This window comes from Cyprinodon tularosa, unplaced genomic scaffold, assembly GCF_016077235.1.
Source record: "Cyprinodon tularosa strain WSP-4 unplaced genomic scaffold, ASM1607723v1 ctg582, whole genome shotgun sequence".
Classification (NCBI taxonomy): Eukaryota; Metazoa; Chordata; class Actinopteri; order Cyprinodontiformes; family Cyprinodontidae; genus Cyprinodon; species Cyprinodon tularosa.
The window spans coordinates 360501-384056 of NW_024039321.1; the positions used below are offsets into that span (position 1 = coordinate 360501).

Here is a 23556-nt window from a genome sequence, read left to right on the forward strand (position 1 = left end):
ATGTTAATAATGAGGACATTTGTACATATTAAATAACAAATAGAGTATATAAAATTAAATGAAAATATTTATTAGAGCTGTTTAGAAAAACCTCATATGCTAAGATGTTTGTAATTTTGGGTACAGTACAGTTTGCAAGAATTTGATAAGCTTTAAAACTGAAACCTAACACCCTTTTTTTCTTCAGGCGCATCTCCATAGTAATGCAGTAAGTCACGGTATGTGGAATCGACCTTTGGTATTTAACATGAAGTCATGATACATCTGATGTTAAGCGCTGAGCCTCTGTATCAGTCTGTGCATGATTGATAGACATACACACGTGTAGACACAGTTATTGTTCCCCCTCCTCTACTTTACTAGAACTGCATCTCTTTGTATGTAATGAGTCCATACAATCAGGACAATGAAATTCCTGAATTAAATGATCTTTTCTTTTAGATTCTAATCTAGTGAAGTGTCTCTGTTGTTTGATCCATGCCTCTAGAACTTATCATGTAAGACAAGCTTGTGCTTCTTTGCCATTAGGAAAAAGAGGTCTTCTTTCTCCTAGATGAACACCAACTGTAGACCTTCCTCTATGAAGCTTAGGATCTCATGTGAAAGAAAAGCAAAGGCAAATAAGTGTCAGAATTGACCCCCTGGGGCAGCCAAAAACAGCTGGGGGGTCTCGGGTGTGCTTGCATGAATCTGATACCTTGGCTCTGTCTCAGTGAAGCTGAATACCTTTCAGCCAGTGGCGATTTCTTATTGAATACTAGGGAGGCTAAACCTCCCCAGTAAATTTAATAAAACTCAGTTGTTAAAATAAGCATGGTTAAACTTCAGTAGTCACTGAACAGGATTAAATATGCATTGAAATGCACCTAATTTCACGAGTACGTTACTCATTATGGTGTACATTAATTTCCCCCCTGTTCTAGAGCAGTGGCATAGAAGGCCGCTGTCTGTCAGCCTCTTTTAGAATTCCCTGTTGAGGTTTGAGCCTCGGTCTATTGAGGTAAGCAGAGAGAAAGTAGAGACCTGATTGGACAATATGCCAGAATAAATCACTTCCAGTGACATTTTTGAATATGGGGCCTGCCTTTTCCAGGCATAAATCCTGAAGGCCCTCCCACTGAATTTCTCCATGTGGTATTGAGAAGTTAAGAAAAAACTAAAAAGTTTGAAATGACAAACAGAAAAACAAACAACAATATCAAACACTAGATCAACTGATCCAGTGGTTGAGAGGCTCTTATCATTTAATCCAAACATAAGAAAAAAAAAACAATTGTAAAAATATTTTTCAACACCAACTATTTTATTCTTTATTTCCATTTATAAGCATTTATCTCGATCGACAGTTACATCAAAGCCCATCATCTCGCTGGAATTCTCAATGTACTGGATATCGGCTGTAGAGGGAGAAGGGGAATGATGGTAACACTGAGGGACACCGGATAAGGTTAAAACAGGAAAAGGAACAGGGGCCGAGGAAACTAAGGTTTCTGCTTCCAAATCCCAAACTCAGACTGATCAACACCTTGCTTGTCCCACAATAATCATCTTTTTGTTATCATAATTCAGTCGAGTGCTGTTGTGCAGAAGGGAATGCTGGGAACTTGGAGGACTCAGTGCATTGGACCTGGAAGAAAGAAGAGGTATATAAGACAGTCACATTGACGGCTGATCCAGACGTTTGAGCTTTTTAACTTTGCTTTTGTTTTGCTTCAACATGTAGTTTCTCCTCTTTAAACTCTACATTGCAAACCTGTAATTGTACAACTTACTACCACCTAGCAGTACAGGAAACTCTATTTCATTATCCCCAACAGCATTATCCATGTGATTGTATCCTGACTTCTACATTTCTCTCATATACAGTAGAAAATACTCCTCGTTCAGTGCTTCTGGGTTTTTCTTGAGTATGTCTTTTTTTTTTTCTGCTCAAACACCAACAAATGGGTCAAGATTTGAGGCAAGCAGAATCTGGCTTCAACAACGATTTAGTAAGGTTGTAAAATATTTCAATACTCTGAAAATAACTGATACTCAAATCAAATGGTGTATCTAGATACAGTTCCATATATATATATATATATATATATATATATATATATATATATATATATACCGGTATATATTACATAAAAGTTAGATTTATGGATTATTTTCACATTAAACAATAAGACCTCACACCTTAAATACTGCCAAGTTAAGTTCTATTTAAGGTTAATTATTTAGCATTTATGCAGCATCTGTGATCCTGTTGATTAATCATATTTCATGCTGAGGTTGAAAAGGTGGTTTTTACATTGATAAGTTACCTTTATGGCTGCAATTATTTGGCTTTTTGTTTTAATCCCCATGGTATCCAAAATGGTACAGAGTAGAAGACATTTTCCTGGATATAACTGCAATCTCCCCATTTGTTCGGTAATGTTTTTTCACCTTTTAATAAAAATGTCCTCCTTCATCCCTCTTTTAAACCATCTCTCTTCTCTGTCTAAAATCTGAAATTGTGAATGTCACAAGTTAGCTCTTTGTTTTCGAGTGCAGCTTTCCTGCTCTGCACCTTTTGTTTGTGTTTGTTGTTTGGTTTCCATAAAATAGAAGTCCAAACAGTCCTAGATGCATTACACTGCCTAAACTATGTCACTCAGCTTTGGTCATTCCAACATAAAAACTCACTAGTTGTGTCTTGTGTCATTCTTATTTTATGCTGTTTTAAAAAAACATCAGCGCTCCGACAACAGACTTATTTTAGGGTGATATGTAAGAATTGAAAAAGGTATTTGCATATGCCAATTTTTTTTTATTTTTTTGCTATTGTATATCTGCAATTAAATATATTAGACTTGTGGAATATATTAGAAATGTGGAAGTGCTAAAGGTTAGTGAATATTTTTCAAAGCACGCTAAAAAAAACTTTTTGAGCGTCATCAAATACGTCACAGTAATTGAATTTCCAGCTGTTCTGAGCTCAGCTGTAATGCCCAAATCTGACTCAGGTGATTACGCAACATCCTTACATGTCAGACTGGGGGGTGACTCCTCACGATGTCCCCTCAGCTGCGCTCTTCACACAAGCGGCGAAGGCCTCCATCAGCCCTTTGCAGCCCTCGGCTCCCTTCTCTGCCACGCTGCAAGACAGATTGAACAAATTAGACCAAAAACTTGGCTAACCTAAAATCCTGAATGTCAATTTCTGTCCTTGGTCAGCAGAGTCTGCATCCGCCTAAATCCTGTTGACTAAACAGATGCTTGTTTTAAGTGCTAACAGACCTGAAAAGGCAACATGAGCAGAAGCACGTCCAACGTAAAGAGAGCCCAAATGAGAGGGAATTTAGGGATAAAACAATTGGGGTTTAAAAAGGGAATTCTCTGCTGTAGATTAACACAGGCTCCCATTCAGGAGCAAAAGCAGCAGCCGACACTGCCACAGAGGATTAGGGTGATGGAGCGAAAGGGGAGGAGGAGGGGAGACAGAAAATAGCTGAGAGGAGGGAGAGACAGGGAAAAGCTATGAGGATGGGCCCATATGTTTGATGGGACATTAGAGGGGGAGGGAAAAGAGCGGTTGCGTGATAAAACGGAGGAAGAAGAGTCATCAACGGGGAGGAGTGTCAGGTTGCATGACTTGAATCTCATCTTCTGGCTCCTCCCAGGGCTTCTTCATCTATCAGAGGTTAGCTTCTCTGCCAATCTTTTTTCCACACTGAAACAGTGTTTCACAATGAATCTTATTAAATTATTTTTTTAATTCACACAGGTAACCATTTTTTTTTATGTGTTTTGTTTCCTTAGTGGTAAGGTTTTCACTCCAAAATAACATCTAATCAACCAAAACTTTCACGACCCCCATGCAGTACCTCTGTGTATGCCTATACAATGAAGAACCAAAAAAACCACTTGATCATGATAAAATAAGGTTATATACATGTACTCCAGGCGTCTACTATATAATTTTTTTTTAAGTACATTTCTGAGTCTAAATGAAATTCCGGCACTGTGGGCAAAGAGCATAATATAAACAGGATATAAACAGATCTTCTAGAAATACCTTGGAACTATCAGAAAGTCAGATGGCGACAATTGAGGATGCTACTTCTTAGAACCCGACTGAGCCTGACCGTTCTGCTATTTCACAGTAAAGTGGTCAAAGACCAACTGATAATTAAATTAACTACTATCCAGCAACTCTAAGTTCTGGTGAATCCTCCCCAGAACCTCCTACCAGAACGTCAAGAACAAAGAAATTCTCATTCCTGACAAAATATAATTTTATTTTAGTCTAGACCATAGAGATTAAGAATAACATTGCTGTCACCAAAGCCTGATTTAATAAGGACATTTACTCACACATTCATCAACTTAGCTTCCACATCTGAACACCTCTGCAGGTTTAGTTTCTGCTTCATTGAACTCCAACATAGGACTGTTTTTTGAGAGCCATTCCAGTCTCATCCCTCGAGGAATCAAATATTTTTATATATGTTCAGAGTGAATATTTCATATTTCTTTAGGATTTTACCACTTGGCTTTGAGGTGCTAACTGGCCTAGCCATAGTAGGCTTCTTGCTTGTTAGTCCCCTGCACACATGCACTGTATCGTGCCTCACTTGTGATTGGAAATATACACCAAAAGCTTTATTGACAAATAAATTAAACAAAGATGAAGTGAAAAACACATTAATGCCAAATAAAATAATTATGGATTACAGCTATGGTGTAAAAAGAAAAATACCCAGCACTGTTTAATGACTAAATGTTGGTTATTTCATTACAAATTAACAAGTGTTAACACATAAATAATTAAATTAGAGGAAGAAGGCTACAAAACTCGAAGATGGTGATTTAAGAACAAAGAAACTAATAAATGAATAATGGAAGATTTAAGGGACTGAAAAAACTGATTCATGCTGACTCATCAATGTTTCACAAAAGTAATGATTTAAGTACCTTCTGCAACTGTTCAAAGCTATGGAAAAATATACACTAAAATGTTTTTACTTTATTATTATGAAATCTGCAAAGAAATAAACACAACAAAGGAGATAAATAATTTAAAAAAAATATTTATTTTTTCAGTAATACGTATTTCGAATTTTCATTTCTAGATTAGATTATCTTTGCTAACAACAATAATAGAATAAAATTCAACTAAAGATGCTTTTGGATAAACAAGATCCATATGAATGCTTTTCAAATGAAGCTTGCGAGAATTTCACTACAGTTTAACTTGTGGTATATATAAAAAATAATAATAATAATATTTTAACTTTATTGATCTCACATTGGAGAAATTTACCTCTCTATTTAACCCATCCCCATCCCATCCCCACGATGGCAGCAGTGGGAAGCCATCGTGGGCCGCCGGGGGAGCAGTTTGGGGTTAAAGGTCTTGCTCAGAGACCCAGAGTGGCAGTCTGTGGGAGTGGGGCTCGAACTCAGAACCTCAGGATTCCAAGCTCTATACCCTTACCAGTATTCTGCCACTCCCAGGATACTCAAATAATTAGCTCAATTCACAATACACCTCATCTCAAGCGACTTTACAGAGACATTTCAACCAGATCATACAGTCAGATTGCTTCAAAGTTTTCTATCTAAGGAAAACCAGTTGATTACATCGACTCATTGACTCTTCAACAATCCCTCACACTAAGCATGCTTGTAGCGACAGTGGAGAGGAAAAGCTCCCTTTTAACAGGAAGAAACCTCCAGCAGAACCAGACTGTGTGAGCGGCCATCTGCTGAGGCTTTGAATCAATTTGACTGCACAGTATGATCTGCTGAAATGTAAAGTGCCTTGAGATAACATGTGTTGTAAATTAGCGCTACATAAAAACTCAATTGAATACATTTCTGTGATAGCCTATGTATTTCCTCTATTTAAAAAACCGAATATATGAATAACTTTATTGTTCTCAGTTTTATTACATAAGCTTTAAATCCTTTTTAATCAGATTTTATGAGCAATCACTCAACACTTAAGCAGCCGTTTTATCATTAACTTTTTTTTTAAATCTTTACTTGAGTAATTTCCATGTTGGCTACTTTTTGCTTTTAATTGAGTAAAAATATGTTGAGCTACCCATCTCGGCTACTACTATTTTTTAGGACATATTAACACCAGGCATGAATTAATTGACAGATCCAATTCCCTATTTTAATGTGAAAACCAAATAATTCCCACCCTATATTGTTCCTATATTGTTTATAATGAAAAACCAAACCAGAAAAGAGAAAATTAAGGATTAACCTCAGAGCCACCCTTTGTTGCTTCCCCTCATTTTAAACCTCTGTTGTTCATTAAAAATAAAGAGGAAAAACCCCACATATCGGTTTTCAACTCTTTATCAGGGGGTAAAACAGCGTCGTCAGAGCAGCCTCCTCATGTTGTTATCTATTATATTTCATTCACCAGTTTACCACGCTCCCCTCTCTGCTACTTTGTGTTGTCAGATGCTCAACAGTGATGTAACATCCAGCTGCCTGCTGCAGATTATCATTTCCAGTTTTACTTGGCCTGAATGGGAATGGAGCAGAGTGTGTGTTTGTGTGTTGTTTGCGAGGATGTGGGAAAAAACGGCCACTGAGTGTACACTGCACACATGTGTGCTTGGACGGAGCTGAAATGTGCCTGTATCTGATGCACCACCATGATGACCCAACAAGGGACCACCAGCACCCTGAGGGTGTTAAAAAAGCAATACTACAGGAGCTGCATCTGCCCAGTGGAACAATGTAAAGAAGAAATGTATTTTCTAGTCTCCCAGCTTTCCCTCTTTATTTCATACAGATATTAGGTACAGATATTACATCCAAGTATTTATTGAAGTATGCTCACTGACTGAGGGGATTATAGACAGCAGGGCCAAACATATAAGGTTGATGACATCATCACCAACAAAGCCATTGTGTAATGTCCCGAGAGAATCGTTAAAGGTTCAAGGGTCAAAGCTGATCTTTCACAGCAACATGTCCAGTTGACCACATTCTGGGCTTAAAGAGTGATGTCGCCCTCTCCGGCAGGAAGTGAATGTTGAATTATTCAGGCTGAGCTAGGTGTAGTCAGTCAACAGGGGCGGGGGATATACAAAAAACATCACTGGGCAGGTGCAGAGGTTAGAAGATGATGTGAAAATGAGCATTAGTGAGGGGATCTTATGTTTAGTCTTAGCTTAGCAGCTCAGTTTTACCGGGAGAGCAGGTGGAAAGGGGGGAAATTCTGCCTGACTCCCTTGTGAAGGGGAATGATTCCCATGTAGCAGATCACTGGGATGGTTTATAAATCCCTGAATAAAGTCAACATCAAGATTATCAGTTAAAGAGTTTCTAAAAGTGACATAAACCAGATTTTACTTTCACTTAAAGGGGATAGTTTGGAGTTTTTTCTTCAAGTAGGTTCTATTACAGAGCAGTTTTAAGCAGTTAGCAGTTTACCTGCAGCAGAATGATCTCAGTGTGTGGAAATCTTTTCTAATAGGGAGGTTCAGGTTAATGCAACTTTAAAAACATTTTATTAACGATCACTTTTAGAAATCAATTGCACAGCTCTCCACAATTACCCTAATGAGTGTATCTATTCCCCAGGTGCTGAGAAACCGAATTTAGACTCTACCAGCCAGCTGCTATCTAATAAAGAAAATAAAAGCAAACAAAAAACAAGGTGATTTGAAAATGAGAAAACAGAGAGAAATCAGCTGGTTTTGGTTTTAATCATTTTTAACTCGGACCTGACTTGTTTAATGATCAATAGGAACATAAAAAAAATCAAAAACTTTCACTGATCAGTGAATGATCAATACCTAAGCACAAACTAAATCCGCTGACAAAAAGCGGATGCTGTAGGAGCAACACTCAATGTCAGATGTTTTAAAGATTAGTTAGAGGCTAACAATGAAATTATAAATCTAGACTTTGGTTACTAGATCAGAAATTAAAAAACAATTTCCAATCAATTAAAAAAAAAACTTAATATGACATCAGTCATTTCGTCAGAACAATCTATAACTACATTTAGCATAACAATATAAAAATAATGTGGTGGTGCTGCTCACTTAATTTCTTGTGCTTTTGCAGCTACTTACAATAAGGAATTCCTTAGAGATACTTATTTAAATCACTAAATGAACTATAATGTTATTTGTTTCTTTATACACTTTCAACCTTTTTCTGGCATGAAATGTAGAATTGTGGCAAATGATTGCCTTGTTTTAGAAATCTAAATGCGTCTTAAATATAGGATTTCCTTCAGGGGCGGATTTAGGAAATTTGGGGCCATAGGCAAAAACAGACAGGGGGCCCTCTGACTTGAGAAGACAACAAATAAAACAGACCCATTATACAGATACAGAAATTTTAATAGAATAGACATACATTATGTGTTTTACGTTTTGTCCCTTTCTTCTTGTCCATTTTTGTTGTTGTTTCCAGTAACAGAAAAAAGTTGCTAGATTTGTCGCTAAGTGCTTTTTGGAAATAAAAGTACTAGAGTTTTTTCTGAAAAGTAGCTAAATATAATCACAAAAGTGCTAAGTTGCCAACACTGCTCTTCGCACCATTTGTCTTCAAACGATTTGCTGCCGTCTGTTTGGACCTTTCTGAACATGTGCAGCAAATGGACTGATCCAATGTGGTGGACACTGAAGGGTGTGTGTGTGTGTGTGTGAAGGGGGGTGGCTGAGACACACTTAAAGCTACAGTGTGTAATTTTCAGCGACATCTAGCGGTCAGACTGCAGACTGCAGCAACATGAACGTCTCCCCCCCACCGCTTCTCCCCCCCAACAGTACGGCGAGCGTTACGGGACAAAATGTCTTCCACGACGTCCGCATCACCTACCTTCTCAAGTGATGAGGTTTGTTTACATAGATAATTTTACAGATAGTATTTCATTAGTCTGTGTAGGGTATAGATTTCATGTAGACTTAAGATAATAAATATACCCGTTATTTTTTCTACGTCGTTGTGACGTTTTGGTGAGCTGCTTTGCATGGTGATATAAACAGACGAAGTAATTGTAGTCATTAGTTTAACAGCGAGATTGTGTTCGCTGGAAGAATATATATTCCCCGTTTACAGAGTCCAAGTCTTGTTTGTGGCACGGGGGTTACAAGGCAAGGAAGAGGGAAAGGAAGAGGGCAGAGAGGCCGGGGTGAGCGTGCAGCTGGGGCCAGGCGAGAGAGGGGAGCCAGCGGGGTGAGAGCAGAGGAGGAAAGGCTTGAAGATCTCCAAAGGAGCCGGAGAGAAGTAACCGAGGTACACTATATTGCCAAAAGTATTTGCTCACCTGCCTTGACTCACATATGAGCTTAAGTGACATCCCGTTCCTAATCCATAGGGTTCAATATGACGTCGGTCCACCCTTTGCAGCTAGAACAGCTTCAACTCTTCTGGGAAGGCTGTCCACAAGGTTTAGGAGTGTGTTTATGGGAATTTTTGACCATTCTTCCAGAAGCGCATTTGTGAGGTCGCACACTGATGTTGGACGAGAAGGCCTGGCTCTCAGTCTCCGCTCTAATTCATCCCAAAGGTGTTCTATCGGGTTGAGGTCAGGACTCTGTGCAGGCCAGTCAAGTTCATCCACACCAGACTCTGTCATCCATGTCTTTATGGACCTTGCTTTGTGCACTGGTGCACAGTCATGTTGGAAGAGGAAGGGGCCAGCTCCAAACTGTTCCCACAAAGTTGGGAGCATGGAATTGTCCAAAATGTCTTGGTATGCTGAAGCATTCAGAGTTCCTTTCACTGGAACTAAGGGGCCAAGCCCAGCTCCTGAAAAACAACCCCACACCATAATCCCCCCTCCACCAAACTTTACACTTGGCACAATGCAGTCAGACAAGTACCGTTCTCCTGGCAACCGCCAAACCCAGACCCGTCCATCAGATTGCCAGATGGAGAAGCGCGATTCGTCACTCCAGAGAACGCGTCTCCACTGCTCTAGAGTCCAGTGGCGGCGTGCTTTACACCACCGCATCCGACGCTTTGCATTGCACTTGGTGATGTATGGCTTGGATGCAGCTGCTCGACCATGGAAACCCATTCCATGAAGCTCTCTGCGCACTGTTCTTGAGCTAATCTGAAGGCCACATGAAGTTTGGAGGTCTGTAGTGATTGACTCTGCAGAAAGTTGGCGACCTCTTCGCACTATGCGCGTCAGCATCCGCTGACCCCGCTCCGTCAGTTTACGTGGCCTACCACTTCGTGGCTGAGTTGCTGTCGTTCCCAAACACTTCCATTTTCTTATAATACAGATGACAGTTGACTGTGGAATATTTAGGAGCGAGGAAATTTCACGACTGGATTTGTTGCACAGGTGGCATCCTATCACAGTTCCACGCTGGAATTCACTGAGCTCCTGAGAGCGACCCATTCTTTCACAAATGTTTGTAAAAACAGTCTGCATGCCTAGGTGCTTGAATTTATACACCTGTGGCCATGGAAGTGATTGGAACACCTGATTCCAATAATTTGGATGGGTGAGCAAATACTTTTGGCAATATAGTGTATATATCCAGAAAATTATTTTACAGAAAATTACTGAATCATTACCTGTGAAACGTCAGGGACGTTGCTGAATAAGTATACTGGAGAGTAACAGCATCATCACGCAGCATGTTATTGTTTTAGACAGGTCTGAGCATCCTGTACTCCAAAAACTGCAGTGATATTAGACAATTGTGTGTATAGGATTAATTACCTGTCCAAGAGAAAACTGGCAACTTGAGCGTCACTTTGAAAACCTTTTTCCTCCATCAGTGACTTCCATCGTGTAAATGCCGTGCCAATGTTGATCCGTGTTTTTTGTCGTTTCTTGTCACTCTTGCGTTTATTCTCGTCGTGTTTCCGCTTCTTAGATGACGGGGGTTCGGTGTCCGCCGCTTTTCGTTGTGATACAGAGTAGGCATGATCCTCCATTCGTCTGATGTTTGGCCACACAGTGCCAAACAGTTTGCAAAGTCACTCACGCCTGCCGCCTTGTTTACCTTTCTTGTTACCGAGGCGCAGTATACCTGCTTCTTCTTCTTCTTTGGTTTCAGGCAGACTAAACGCTTCTCAGGCATAATACTGCCATCTACTGTTCAGTACCGTCTCAGTTCATCTCTCTCAACTTGCCGTAGTTATTTTCGAGCGTCATGGGAGATCTCGCAATCGCTAGTTTGTTGCCTCTGCGCTGCCGTAGCGCAAAGATGTCAGCCTCCATGGCTGCGAGACCCGCTCCTATGTAATTATAAATAACGAATTCTAAGGCAACGCAAATGTTATGGTTAAAAGGCTGAGCTCATAGGTGATGATAAATAACATAGTTATGTATAATATATTAAATTTCTGAATTTATATGCCTGTAATTATTACACACTGTAGCTTTAATATTATAGGCAGTTTGATGCCATTTTAGCGAAAGCATTTTTATCAAAAACATAATTTATGTGCACAATAAGTTGTATTAAAGCAGGAGTAAATCCCCTTGATATCCATTAAAATTAGACTGGCAACACAAAATTGAGACTAACAGACAAAACACATTAAAAAACATCTGCGAGTTAATCGAAGCTGCAAACCAACTCCAGATAATGGAAGTTCACCAGACCACTAGGGGGAGTTTATCATCAGCTCATATGTGACCAGATCTTCAATAAAGACATAAACAGGATTAAGAAGAAATGAAATTTAAAATAAGATTTATAGAAAAACTGACCCCTTCTTTCTTCTTGTCTGTAGTACCTTTTGAATTGTATGTGAATACATGTGTATAATTTTCTTCCCTCTGCAACCATAAACACAAAACCTGATATTCAGTTAGCAAATAACTGAAAAAAGCATAATATATATATATATTGTTATGCTGTGTTTGTGCATGAGCTTTTAGGATCACATTTTCTGTAAATACATTTGTCAGATATTGGTTATAAAGTTAACTAGAAAAAGCTGTTTCGGAGAAACATCAAAGTGGGAATGCTTTTGCTGAATGAAAAAAGCTGAAATTACCTGAAGAACATATGAAAATGTGATAGGAAGTCATCAGAAACTTCAAACTGCAGAAAACAATTGAATCATCTGAAGATTTTGTAGGGTAGAATCATTTGGCAGTAAAATGGCAGAAACAAACTCATCTTAAAAGCTGCACAGCCAAACCATACATGATATAAAAAAATGTCTTGAATGTGGGCACTAGAAGGGTCTTAATATAATGTCTCCCAAGTTTCTAGAAAAATGTATAAAGAAATTTTGAAGGGGGGTTTACCTACTTTCCAGAAACATGTCAGGCGTGTTATGAATTAGCAGCAAACAGAAAAGCTTAATTCCTGTCCAGAAACAGAGCAGAATGAAGCCAAAGTTCACAACATAGGCTGAAAAGTATGAAGATGGTATTGAATAAGTATCAAAATTTAGAAATTGTGGAAATGTCAAGACTTTACAAAACAATTTGAAATTATTTAAAATGTGTCGCATGATGAGCATAAAGAAAACAGTGTCATCCTTAGAAGCTTGAAAATCCACACACCAAAGTACAAGACTGACCATAAGAAGCAGAGGAAGGACAGAGAGAGAAGCTTATAAAAAGAGAGCTTATAAAACTTAAGGAGCTGAATTTATCAAAAAAACTAACCTGCATGTTATGAGCCGCTGTGTTGATGACAGCACCGTTGGCAGGCTTAGGCTGCATGTTACAAGGTTAGCAGATGCTTTATTACAGTGTAAATCTTAGAACCTGATTAAGAAATATGCACTGAGGTGTGTCGTCAACAGGCCTTGGTAGTGTAATTTGAAGAAATTGGTTGAGTTTTGGTCATAGCTACGAACCATACGGCACAATGAATGAGTGTGGGTAAGGAAGAGGCTTTTATTTTGTAGAGTCCCTTTAGTCTTATTCCGAAAGTCTATCATGGATGTGTGTCAAGGGAGGGTTCATGCCCAGCAGTGATATAGAATCCATTTCCAAATATGAAATCACTGGTTTTCCATGTTATTGGGTGAATAGATGCTGTATTAGAGCGTAAATGGGAGACTTTTATTTTGAAATTTTCCATGGGGTGTTTTTTGAAAACCCCCTAGAGTCTCATTTTTAAAAAAGTGGTTGAGTTTGGGTCATAATGTTTAGCCATATGCTGAGAAAAAAAATATGAGTTTAATGTAGGGGCTTTTATTTTGAAGGGTCCCCGGAGTCTTATTTTGAAAGTCTATCAGGGTTGCGTGTGAAGGGAAGGGTCATGGCCAGTAGTCATATTGTATCCATCTCCAAATGTTAAATCAGTGTTGTCTCCCTCCATTAGATTAAAATGTGCTGTTTAAAGTGGCAGAGGTAAAATCCCTTCGAAGCTCGGTTACCTTGACAACGCTTAACGAGCCTGTCAGTGAAAGAGAGAAACGCGCTTCACTTTCGTTCCTTTCCTCTCAGGCTTTTTTGAATGGGAATATTAGCTCCGAACAAACGAGTGCTGAAGACAAACCGTAAATAGTATCTAAAAATTCTTTCAGTCTAAGCGACAGCTATCCTTTGTCTCCAATTGGGGTAACTTTAATGGCTTTAGCTCATTCACAGCCTTAATGGGAAGGAGAAATTTAAAGGTTTATAAATCCTGCTGGTCTCATTAAATAACATGGAGTCACATGGTAGAGCAGAGCTCTCAAAAGCAAAACTTTCCCTCCGAACAAACGAGCGGTGAGCCAAAACCGTAATAGATATTCAAAAAATTCTTTCACCGTGAGCGTCAGCCATCTTTGGACTACAACTGGTGTAACCTTCATATTTCTACAATATTTCGTCTAGGCGTGGTGACGATGTAAAAAAGTGTATAATTGTCAAAATCTTGATTTTGGGGTTCAGACAGATTTGTTACCCCCGAACAAACCTTTTTCCTAGCTAAACGATAAAAGATATCGACACACTTCCTTCAATGTGAGTGCTAGGAAGGTCTGAGGAACAACTTCCACAAGGCTCGTGTTGCTACGTCAAACGGTTCCCGAATGGGAGCGATACGAAAAAGTCTGTTTTTTTGAATTTTCAGTTCGGATTTTCAGAGAGCTCTCATTGGAATTCTATTGGAGAAGTGTGGACTTCTTCGTGGTCTGGGACAAACTGTCGAAAAACCGTAAATGCCACACAAATGAGGGTTACGTTTCCTGAATCCTGACAAAAATCCCTACGTTTTGATGTAAAATTTATCTAGATAGAGTAAAAAATGAACGAGTGAGTTGAAGCTGTTCGGCATGAGTGAAATGTTTGAAAACGCTAGAGTGGCACACTCTAGCAGCTGAACATTCCGTCCATAGACTTCCATTATAAATTTGAAAATCTGTAAAAATTGTTTAAAAGTTTGAAGCTTCACTGAAGCAAAACTGTAAAAGTTAGCTGAAAGCCGAGTTAAACAGTAATAGCAGGAAGATACGGAAACATTTTAAAAGTTGAATGGTGTTTCTAGCTGAAAGTATGCTGAAGTAGTTAAAGGGCAAAGTAGCTGAAGATTTAGCTGAATTTTGCTGAAATCTAAGAATTCTACATGCATTTCAATGGGACAAAAAAAACGCAGAAAAAGCTGAATATCGCGAAAACTACAAAAAATATCTTTACCAAAAGACATAGCAGAATTCTCCTGAACAAGCTGAACGTTTTGATACCAAAATTGTTGAAATCAGTTGAAAACTGCGGGACTAGTTAGAGTCGGAAAAATTAAAAGTGAAAAACAATAAGTGGGAATGCATAAGCATTCCCACTTGATAATAAAGAGAAACAGAAAAACAATAAGTGGGAATGCATAAGCATTCCCACTTGATAATGAGTAGAGGGTGCTCTGGTTGCCAGTTCTTCTAAACGTTATTAGCAAAACAAAGATCAGGGGATCTGTCTTCATTTTATGCCCAAAAGAAAAAGGATAATTTTAAATGCATGTTTTTTTCTATACTTTTTGTGTATACTGATTTAAATAGGTTACAAAAATCTAAAAAATTGTATAAATACATCATAATGAGTCTGAATAGAGAAGCGTCGATGAGATCAATGTTCCACTTGGGAGTAAAGTTTGTTATATAAAACTGTAAGTCAATGAATAAATGCAAGGTTTCCTTTGGCATAGAGTTATAAACCAATCTGATTCAATTTGAACTGACTTTGTGAAGTGTTATGTGTTGTGAATTGATGCCATAAAAATGAAATGATTTGTTTTTCCATTGGAGGGTGTAAATGTTTATTTGGAATTTGGCAGCATTTAGTGGGTCTGAACCAGTCCTAGGACATTTGCACAAACTGATATACCTAAAATCTTTAAGGAACAATTTTCAGTAAGATGGGGAAAAAAAAGTTCAACATTGTCCCCTTTCTGATTAAATAAATGCTTGACTCCTCATGGACAATGTCCTTTCTCCTCCAAGTCAAAAGCTAGATAAGTCATGAATATAAAGTAACTGGGTTTTAAAGGATGACAAAAACTCTTAATAAATGTAACTATGAAGTTCGTTACTGTGTCAGAACAACTATATCATTGTTAAATTTTGTATGATGAAGTAAAGTAATTTTGAACATTATAAAAAAAGGCCATTTTCACCAAAACATTATTTAAGCTATCACCAGCTGCCATTGTTTGTAAAAATGTGTTGTAAAACACCTATTAAGATAAGAATACTCTTCGACTTGACCATAATGGATAGGGTTACTGTGAATTGCCTGTAGCATACACAACGACAAAAGTCTACTTTTAGCCCAATTGTTTCTGTACCTTTGAAATTTAGTCTGCATTTTTTTCCTGATATGACAAAGACTGTAAATTCTAAAAAAAAATACAAAACTTGCTCTGGAGTGGCACAGCATGGGAATTTCTTTCTGATGTAAGTTGGTGTAAGTGTTTTAGATGTTAGGTTATATCTAGATAAGAGTAGCCTTAAAATCAATGCAAAGATCACAAAGCTCATAATTCCAAACGTCAAAAACAAGTACTGCTTTTAAACCAGCAAAGCGACTGAAATTATTTTCTCTGGGTTATGTCACAATATTCAGCCAACACCAAGCTCATTCAAAAAACAGTGCACTCAAACAACAAGAGGTGGTACCAATGAGGCAAAGTCACATAAGGAATATATATATATATATATATATATATATATATATATATATATATATATATATATATATATATATATATATATATATATATATATATATATATATATATATATAATATTGACAAAGACAACGTGAATTTGGTGTTAGTTTTCCTCTAAGGTAAACCATGAAGAACCTGTATAAATCAGCAACTCAAGCAGGAGAATCTGTCCACGGTTAAGCTGAACAGAATGTTATTGGTGAAAAAGAGACAAAATATAGGGAACAACTTGTTCGTTTTTGAAGAGGAAAAAAAATAAAAAATCAACCCTAAAATAGTGCCAACTGAGACATGCAATCCTCCAAAGATGGCCGCCTTCCTTGATGTATATTCTTGGTTCACTGTAAATATGAAGCCTCTGCCGCTTTAACCAACCTATGTTAAAGGAAATAGGTATCAAATAGAGCAGTAAGGTGATCTACTACAGAGAACATTTCTCTGTGCGGGGCACATACAGTTTCATACATTCCATTACTTTCAAAGCTATAAATATCCATTGACTTTGAATCTTTGCACAAACTCAACACTTGCTGAACCAATGGTAAGCTTGAAGTTGCTAAAAGTCAAACTGATGATCCTAGTGTGCCTAGAAGTTTATTTCTCTAAGACTTTGTACCTAAATAGGAAAAAAAAAATCAAATAATTGATTTGATTACAATAGCTTGAAGGCAACAATACTTTCATCCATTTTTAGGTTAAGTTTGTAGGAAGATTTTGCTATTTGAATGACAGCTAGGCCTGCAACAGAGCAAAGGTCAGCATTGGCTGGAAGTTCAGAATTCTTTAGCTGCAACCCACAACACAAGCAGAACTGTCCATATACAGTTATTGGCAGCAGTACTGCAAGTCCCAATACAGATACAGTATGTGGACATCCCAAACGTATTATTATGATGCCAAAAAGATGACATGGCAATAAAAAATGTTTTTTTTTTTTTTTTTTTTTTTTTTTTAATGTTACTAACATGCTATCATTCCTTTCTGACCTGAAATCTCCAGAAATTTTTTGGGTAATAATTTTTGTGGTTGTCTTTGGAAATGTTAATAATGAAAATTTAATCTATTGTATGTTTGGTTCTGACATCAAAAGAAGGGAAAACACATTTAATAAATGGGCGTTGCTACATTTGCAAGCTTTAAAAAATATCAGTGTGCTTTAAGCAAACTAAATATTTCAGTTAGGAAAACCTTATATTTGAAATATTTTAAAATGTAGAATACTTCAACTAGATCAACACATTCAGATAGATATAGTTAAACACTTCAAAGTTGAACATTTAGGGATTATTTTTACTAAATCAAAAATACAGCATGTACATTCTCATAAATCTAGTTAAAACTTCGGGCAGTTTTCTTTAATGGCATTTAAAACAACCAGGCAGTATTACCAATTTAATGTAATATCTGTTGGGAGCTTGCCTACATTTAGTTAATTAACCATAGAATTCTGCTAAACAGGGTAGTGGTAGATTCAGGGAAAGCATATCTGTGGATGCAGCTAAACTTTTAAATATGTACATTTTAGCATGATATCCTACAGATCAGGAAAGGAGATTCAGGTAAAGCAGCCACTGACAAATAGACTTGAGGAAAGTGTCAAAGTAGCATGATGTATTACTTCACTGTAACTGGAAATTGTTCTTGTAAAATACATCCTAAGACTGTAGGTCATAGGACAAACTCCAAGGTCATTTAGCCTACATGTTGTTAACTATGATAGGCTACCTTAGCCTTAGGTTCAAACCTGAAAACGTAACATGCTGTGGAAGGCTATATTTACCAGCTCTATTGCTGCCTCGTTTGGAACCTCTGAAAGTCTTGGGTTCAAGTTTAGCTGACTTCAGCTGCATATAGTGACCTACATAAACTTGGAGCCATGCAAGACATGACATGGCAACTAACAACTTTGCATGTCTTCCATCTAAAACATCCTGAGGTGTTATTCTTAATCTTTGCATTTTTAAAATGACCTAAATTAGAGCCACATAAAATATTGTGGTTCTGAGTGTTACACAAGCTAAATATAGCACCATGTCCTCATACATTTTTGAACAAAATATAACTTGGTACTGTTCAGCATAAATTTGGCACCTGCAAATCTTTAACACATAATTCATCTACGCCTTTTTTAACCCCTCCCCTCCACCTCAACTTGCAGTCTTATCTGAAGGATTCACACACCCACAAAACTTTATCATCTCCAACACTTGGCCAAACCAAACAAGACTGTTATTGCTTTCAATAAAATATGTGCTCTTAGTTGTAATTTCTTATTTACAATCTGTAAATGATTAAGGTACAGAAAAAAATAACACATCAAATGGGAAACTTTGTTTGACAAACAAAAAAAGACTGAAAACGATGTTTTTTATTAATCATGTGCTCAATAAATTGCATTATTAAATCATTGTCCTTCTCTAGTAAGTCGTGAAAATACTCATACAATCTTGTTCTCTAAGTCCCTGGTCATTTGTATGGCAAGAGTCAAATGGATACAGTGGGGACAAATGGACTGAGGTGGCGCAATGTATTGTGGGGACAGGGAGGCTAGTGACGCAAGCAGATTCCCTGCCTCCATCCATGCGGATGGACAAGCATCAAGCATCACCCCGCTGCCATACATCATTAACCCCCAATTAGTCTCGAATACACAGGATATCCCAGAGTTTTCATAGCCCCTTTTCACCACACTGCTGGGATGTCAAAGGCTGTTACATCTCCACATTCAAGATGTAGGGAGGTTCTTAGCTAGAACAATTGTGTGCGCCGATGAGACTCCATTTTACCGTGGCGCATTTTCGAATACTGCACTTCATATCTAACTTGCTGTTGCTGAGAGAAGCTCCAGGGTTTTAGTTGAGATGAGAACCAAGATGACAGTGTCCTTACTTACAGATGCATCTAATGAAGGCATTCGTCCAGTGTCTTGTAGACGAATGATGGTTTTACTGATCTCCACTTCAATATCTACATTTATATAAATGCAACTTTAAAAGCAAAAGCAGAAGGTTGAGTACGGATCGATTTGACAAGTTTTAGTATCAAAATACCCAAACTTTCTTGCGACACAAATTCCATTACTTACCATTTGTCCAGGTCTGCTTTGATGCCGGTGCATGCTGCAGGAACTGGGGCCTCTGCAGGGGCAGCCGCGGTCTCCGAGTCCGACATGTCTGTGAGTTCTGGTGCTATGTGGTGCCAAAGCTACACTTTCAATCTTGCTCCAGTCGTTTGGACACCTATGGATCCCAGTGCCAATGGTAAGAGAGAGAGAGAGATAGATAGAGGGAGAGAAAGTGCTACAGTGGAGGCGAGAGGGAGTTGGTGAGAGGGAGTGCAGGACGAGGTGGGAGGAGATATAACATGTGAGGGAATGACACATGTGTACATAGTAGTCAAGCTTGAAAGGGCTGCAATCCAAAGTCTAAAACACAAAACTAGGAATGGAAAAAAAGGGCAGAATTTGGGAATCTTCATACATAGGCCGAAAACCAGAGCCATCTCATGTAATATAAGGAATATTGAAAGGACAATGGTCAACGCATCTGTTTTTATTTGTTTTGGGGAAATATTTTGTCAGATCCTGTTGTCCATACGAGAACTTAGGCACAGTCTTAATTTTCTAAAACACTGTTTTTGGTTTAAGGTTACAACTATACGTAAAAAAAAAAAGAGATAATCTGTGTAACATTGTGATAGTGATAGAAATATGAACATGTCCAAGTGAGTGAGAGTTTGCTTTTATGTGTCCAGGCAGGACTGGCTCAGACCCACTGAATGCTGCCATCTGATGGCATTTTTATTGAACTGATTAATGCATCTGCCTTTATCACAATCACCATCTGCATAATGTCCAAAAAATGTATAATATATATATATATATATATATATATATATATATATATATATATATATATATATATATATATATATATATATATATATATATATATATATATATATATATATATATATATATATATATATATTTATATATATATATATATATATATACTGGTCCAGGTGAAACTTCTTTATTGTATGAAGGTTATAATCAGAGGAAACAAATTGGACCTTTGCAGAAATGGATTATTTAAATCTGTTGGTATGGAGAGCAAAAGGTTTTTAACATACAATCTCCTTAATTACACTGCAAATATTACAGATTATCTGCATTGTAATCGTAAGACTTTTTTTTTGGAAAAGAGCTTAATAGTTTACATACTGATAATTGAAGGAGACTTAACATGAACTGGAAAAATTATAAGAACAACAACTGTAAAATTTATATTTTTTGGTAACAGCAAATAGCACCTTGAAATGTGAAGAAGTCTTGGGAAACTATTCTGTTTTAGAATAACATTAACTTTTTAAGTCTTTTCCCAATTAAATTTATTTATTATATTATGTGAAAAAGGGATTAAAAACAGTTTAGCTTTTAATATCTGCCAGCGACATTTAGGATAAGCCACTGGATAGAGGGCAATGGAGGTCTATGACTAAAATTCATGTTCCTATGTGATTGTTAACGTCACACGTAATAAAAAAAAAAAACCTGCTGGAACTGGTTTCAGCAGCTCCCTCAATCCTGCTTCATTCATTATCCACAAAGAAATTGTCTCAAAATTACATTAGCATCAGATGTAAACCAATTAGCCTGCTGTATAGCCCCCGCTCAAACTCTTTGCTCCTTTTACCAAAAATAGTGCCTTATAATTACTATGGTTTTAAAATGAACTTAGTACATGCCTTTTCCCCCAAAAATGTTTATAGATGTCTGAAAATGTATAAACATTCTAAACACTTTGGATTTCCATAAAGTTTTTTTTTTTTTTTTTGTGGAACAAGAAAATGCTTTGCTTAAAGCAAAGATAAGCCATTTCCAAAACCTAATTTGAGTCAATCTGGAGCAAGATAAGACAGAATGCTATATACCTTATAGTGCAGGACGCAGAATTTGAACAGAGCTGATAACCCTAGACGGGATGTTTAGGTCAACACACAGCTGGAACAGTCTCTCTCTGTCCAGAAGAGACTTTCTTAAGGAGGACTTTGAAATACAACAATTGCTCTGGGATTGTTTTCTCTCGGATTTTCTGAGAGTTCATGTGAGTGTGTGCTAGCGTGCACATTTGGCTTTTTCTGGGAGCAGAAAGGAAATTGCGGGATAGAGGGGGAGGTGGGTGCTAGAGCGGTAAGGGACCAAATTCTTTTTAGAAGAGCTGAGGGCAAAACAGCAGCAGGCTAAAAAAGAAAACACTCCCAGGTGAAATTCCATGAGGGATAAACAGAGATTAAATGAAAAAGGAAGGAGGACAAACACATGTGTAACATTTAGGGCAGGCTCTGCTGAGCTGCAGAAAGCCTTCAAGCCTTAGGCCATAATTTAGAAAAACAGATTCAATCATCCTCACATTGTTTTTTCTCCACTTAAGCCTTCAATACCTGAGGCTCCTTGCTGACTCCTTCATTGTTATAAGTGTTGGTATATAAACCCTAATTTGTGTCCTGTAAGAAGCTCTAACATCAGTTTAACAGTTTACCTCTCAATAAGAAATCACGTTTTGAGCAAAATCTGGAAGTAAAAAAGTAAAAAAATTAAGTATCCATAAATATAATTAACATAATAACAGGTAGTATGTCCAAAGCCATGTGCTAGCTTATGTGTTAGAACATAGTAAGTATATTGTGTGGTAGAGACTTATGCCTTTAAAAGGGGTTGAAAGCAAATGGCCATATATAGCACACATGTGAACTCTTCTTGAAGGACACAGAGGACTCACCGCATGAGGAACATATAGAAATGTTCCAGATAGGGGGGGTTAATCAGTAACTTTCGTTCTACTCAAAGCCAAATTCAAACATTCAACAATCTTTAAAAACCCCTTTACTGGTTTTATGGTCTAAAGTCAGAAGATTGGAATCTTTCATCATAGGTAGACTTCAATTATGGACAAAATGAGAAAAATAAAAATATATAAATAAAAGAAACTAAAGTTTTGTACATTTTTATAGGAAAAGTGGTAGTGAGACCAGATTGGGGTGTCAGCTGGTCCAGGAACCCCGGTGGACAGGGGAAGGGAGCCAGATGGGGAGGGAGCAAACATACCCGACCCAGTGACGGTGTGCTTCCACCAACCTGCACAGGGCCACCAGTGTCCAGGCTACCATCACTGCAAGGGTGTAACTTTGTAATAATGGTTAGTGGGAAGACTTGGCTGGTGGCCCTTGGAAATACAGTTACACTTTTGTTAGGCTAATTTTCCTTTGAGCTTAATCATCTATTTTTTTGAATGCTTTCCTATTTTTGAGAACACAAGACCACAACACACTGATAACTATATTTATAGATGTTGGAGAGGTGCCTTTAAGGCCCTGTCCACACAAAGTCAAACCCTGGCCTAAACGCACAAATTTCTCATCTCTCATCCATATGAAGCCGGCCTTTCGGGGATCTGTAAACAATCTTTTTTTTATTAAGCCTTCAGAGTGGGAAGAGTTTGAAACGCCGTTTTCACGTTTCCATCTTTAAGCTCTAACCGCATTTTTTTTCTTACACGCATGCGTCATAGCGTCGCCTCTAAACACGCATGCGCGACACAGTATCACAACAACAATGGCGCCGTACAGTGTTGAATGGTTGCTGCTCATGCTACTCACCCTGCTGTCGGGCTTACAACAGAATCTTCTTCTTCTGGAATATCTCCAGGAAGAACAGAGCAATATCCACGACATAGTTCAGCACCTGAATTTGACTGAACCACGAAAATGGACCCGCAGGGCAACCATGTATAAATATTACTGCGCATGCCCAACGTTTCGTTGCCTGTTCTCGGCTATTTTTGCTTTGGCACCACAGCGCCACTTACAGGCCTGGCATACATTTTGCAGCGTTTTCATGCATTCATACGTCTCCGTCTTTACGACAAACGTTCTGGAAAATATTAGCGTTTCATGTTCGTTTTGACTTCGTGTGGCCTTAGTGCATTACAAATATAGGGCCCAAACACATCAATGCATGAAAAAAATAATTGATAAGAGCTGATTCCAATGCCAAAATTGACGAATCCCTAGAAGTACAATTTCAATTCCATCCAAAAAAAAGTGGATATGATGCATTTTAAATATAGCATGGCATATTTTTTTCTTCTAAACTTTGTTGTAAACTTGGAGATGTATTTTATTGCATGTTGCATATCCCAGTAAATCTGTTTCACCTTTAAATCTGCGGCTCTCCCCGCTTCTCTCTGTGCTCTGTTTAAAAAGATTTATAAACCTCTTTACTAATATAATAATGATAGAAACAAAATTTTAAGATATGTAGAAGCTCTGCAGTCTGATCCTGTCTGTATAAGACAAAAAACATGTTAATTTTAACATGTAACTGGGAGTCATGGTCCTCGGAGAAGCCAAAAATGTTTAACTAGTAAAAAAGAACAAACTATGTTCTCTAAAGCTTCTTGCG

At 37.7% G+C, this 23556-nt stretch overlaps 1 long non-coding RNA gene across 1 annotated transcript; it reads right to left on the minus strand.

Annotated features, from left to right (window-relative positions):
* Positions 1-1282: 1282 nt before the first annotated feature.
* LOC119797412 lies at positions 1283-19372 on the minus strand. Its single transcript, XR_005282584.1, has 3 exons — positions 19177-19372; positions 3015-3125; positions 1283-1627 (listed from the first exon to the last, which is right to left on the minus strand). It is a non-coding gene; the product is annotated as an uncharacterized LOC119797412 (long non-coding RNA).
* Between the last annotated feature and the right edge of the window lie 4184 nt (positions 19373-23556).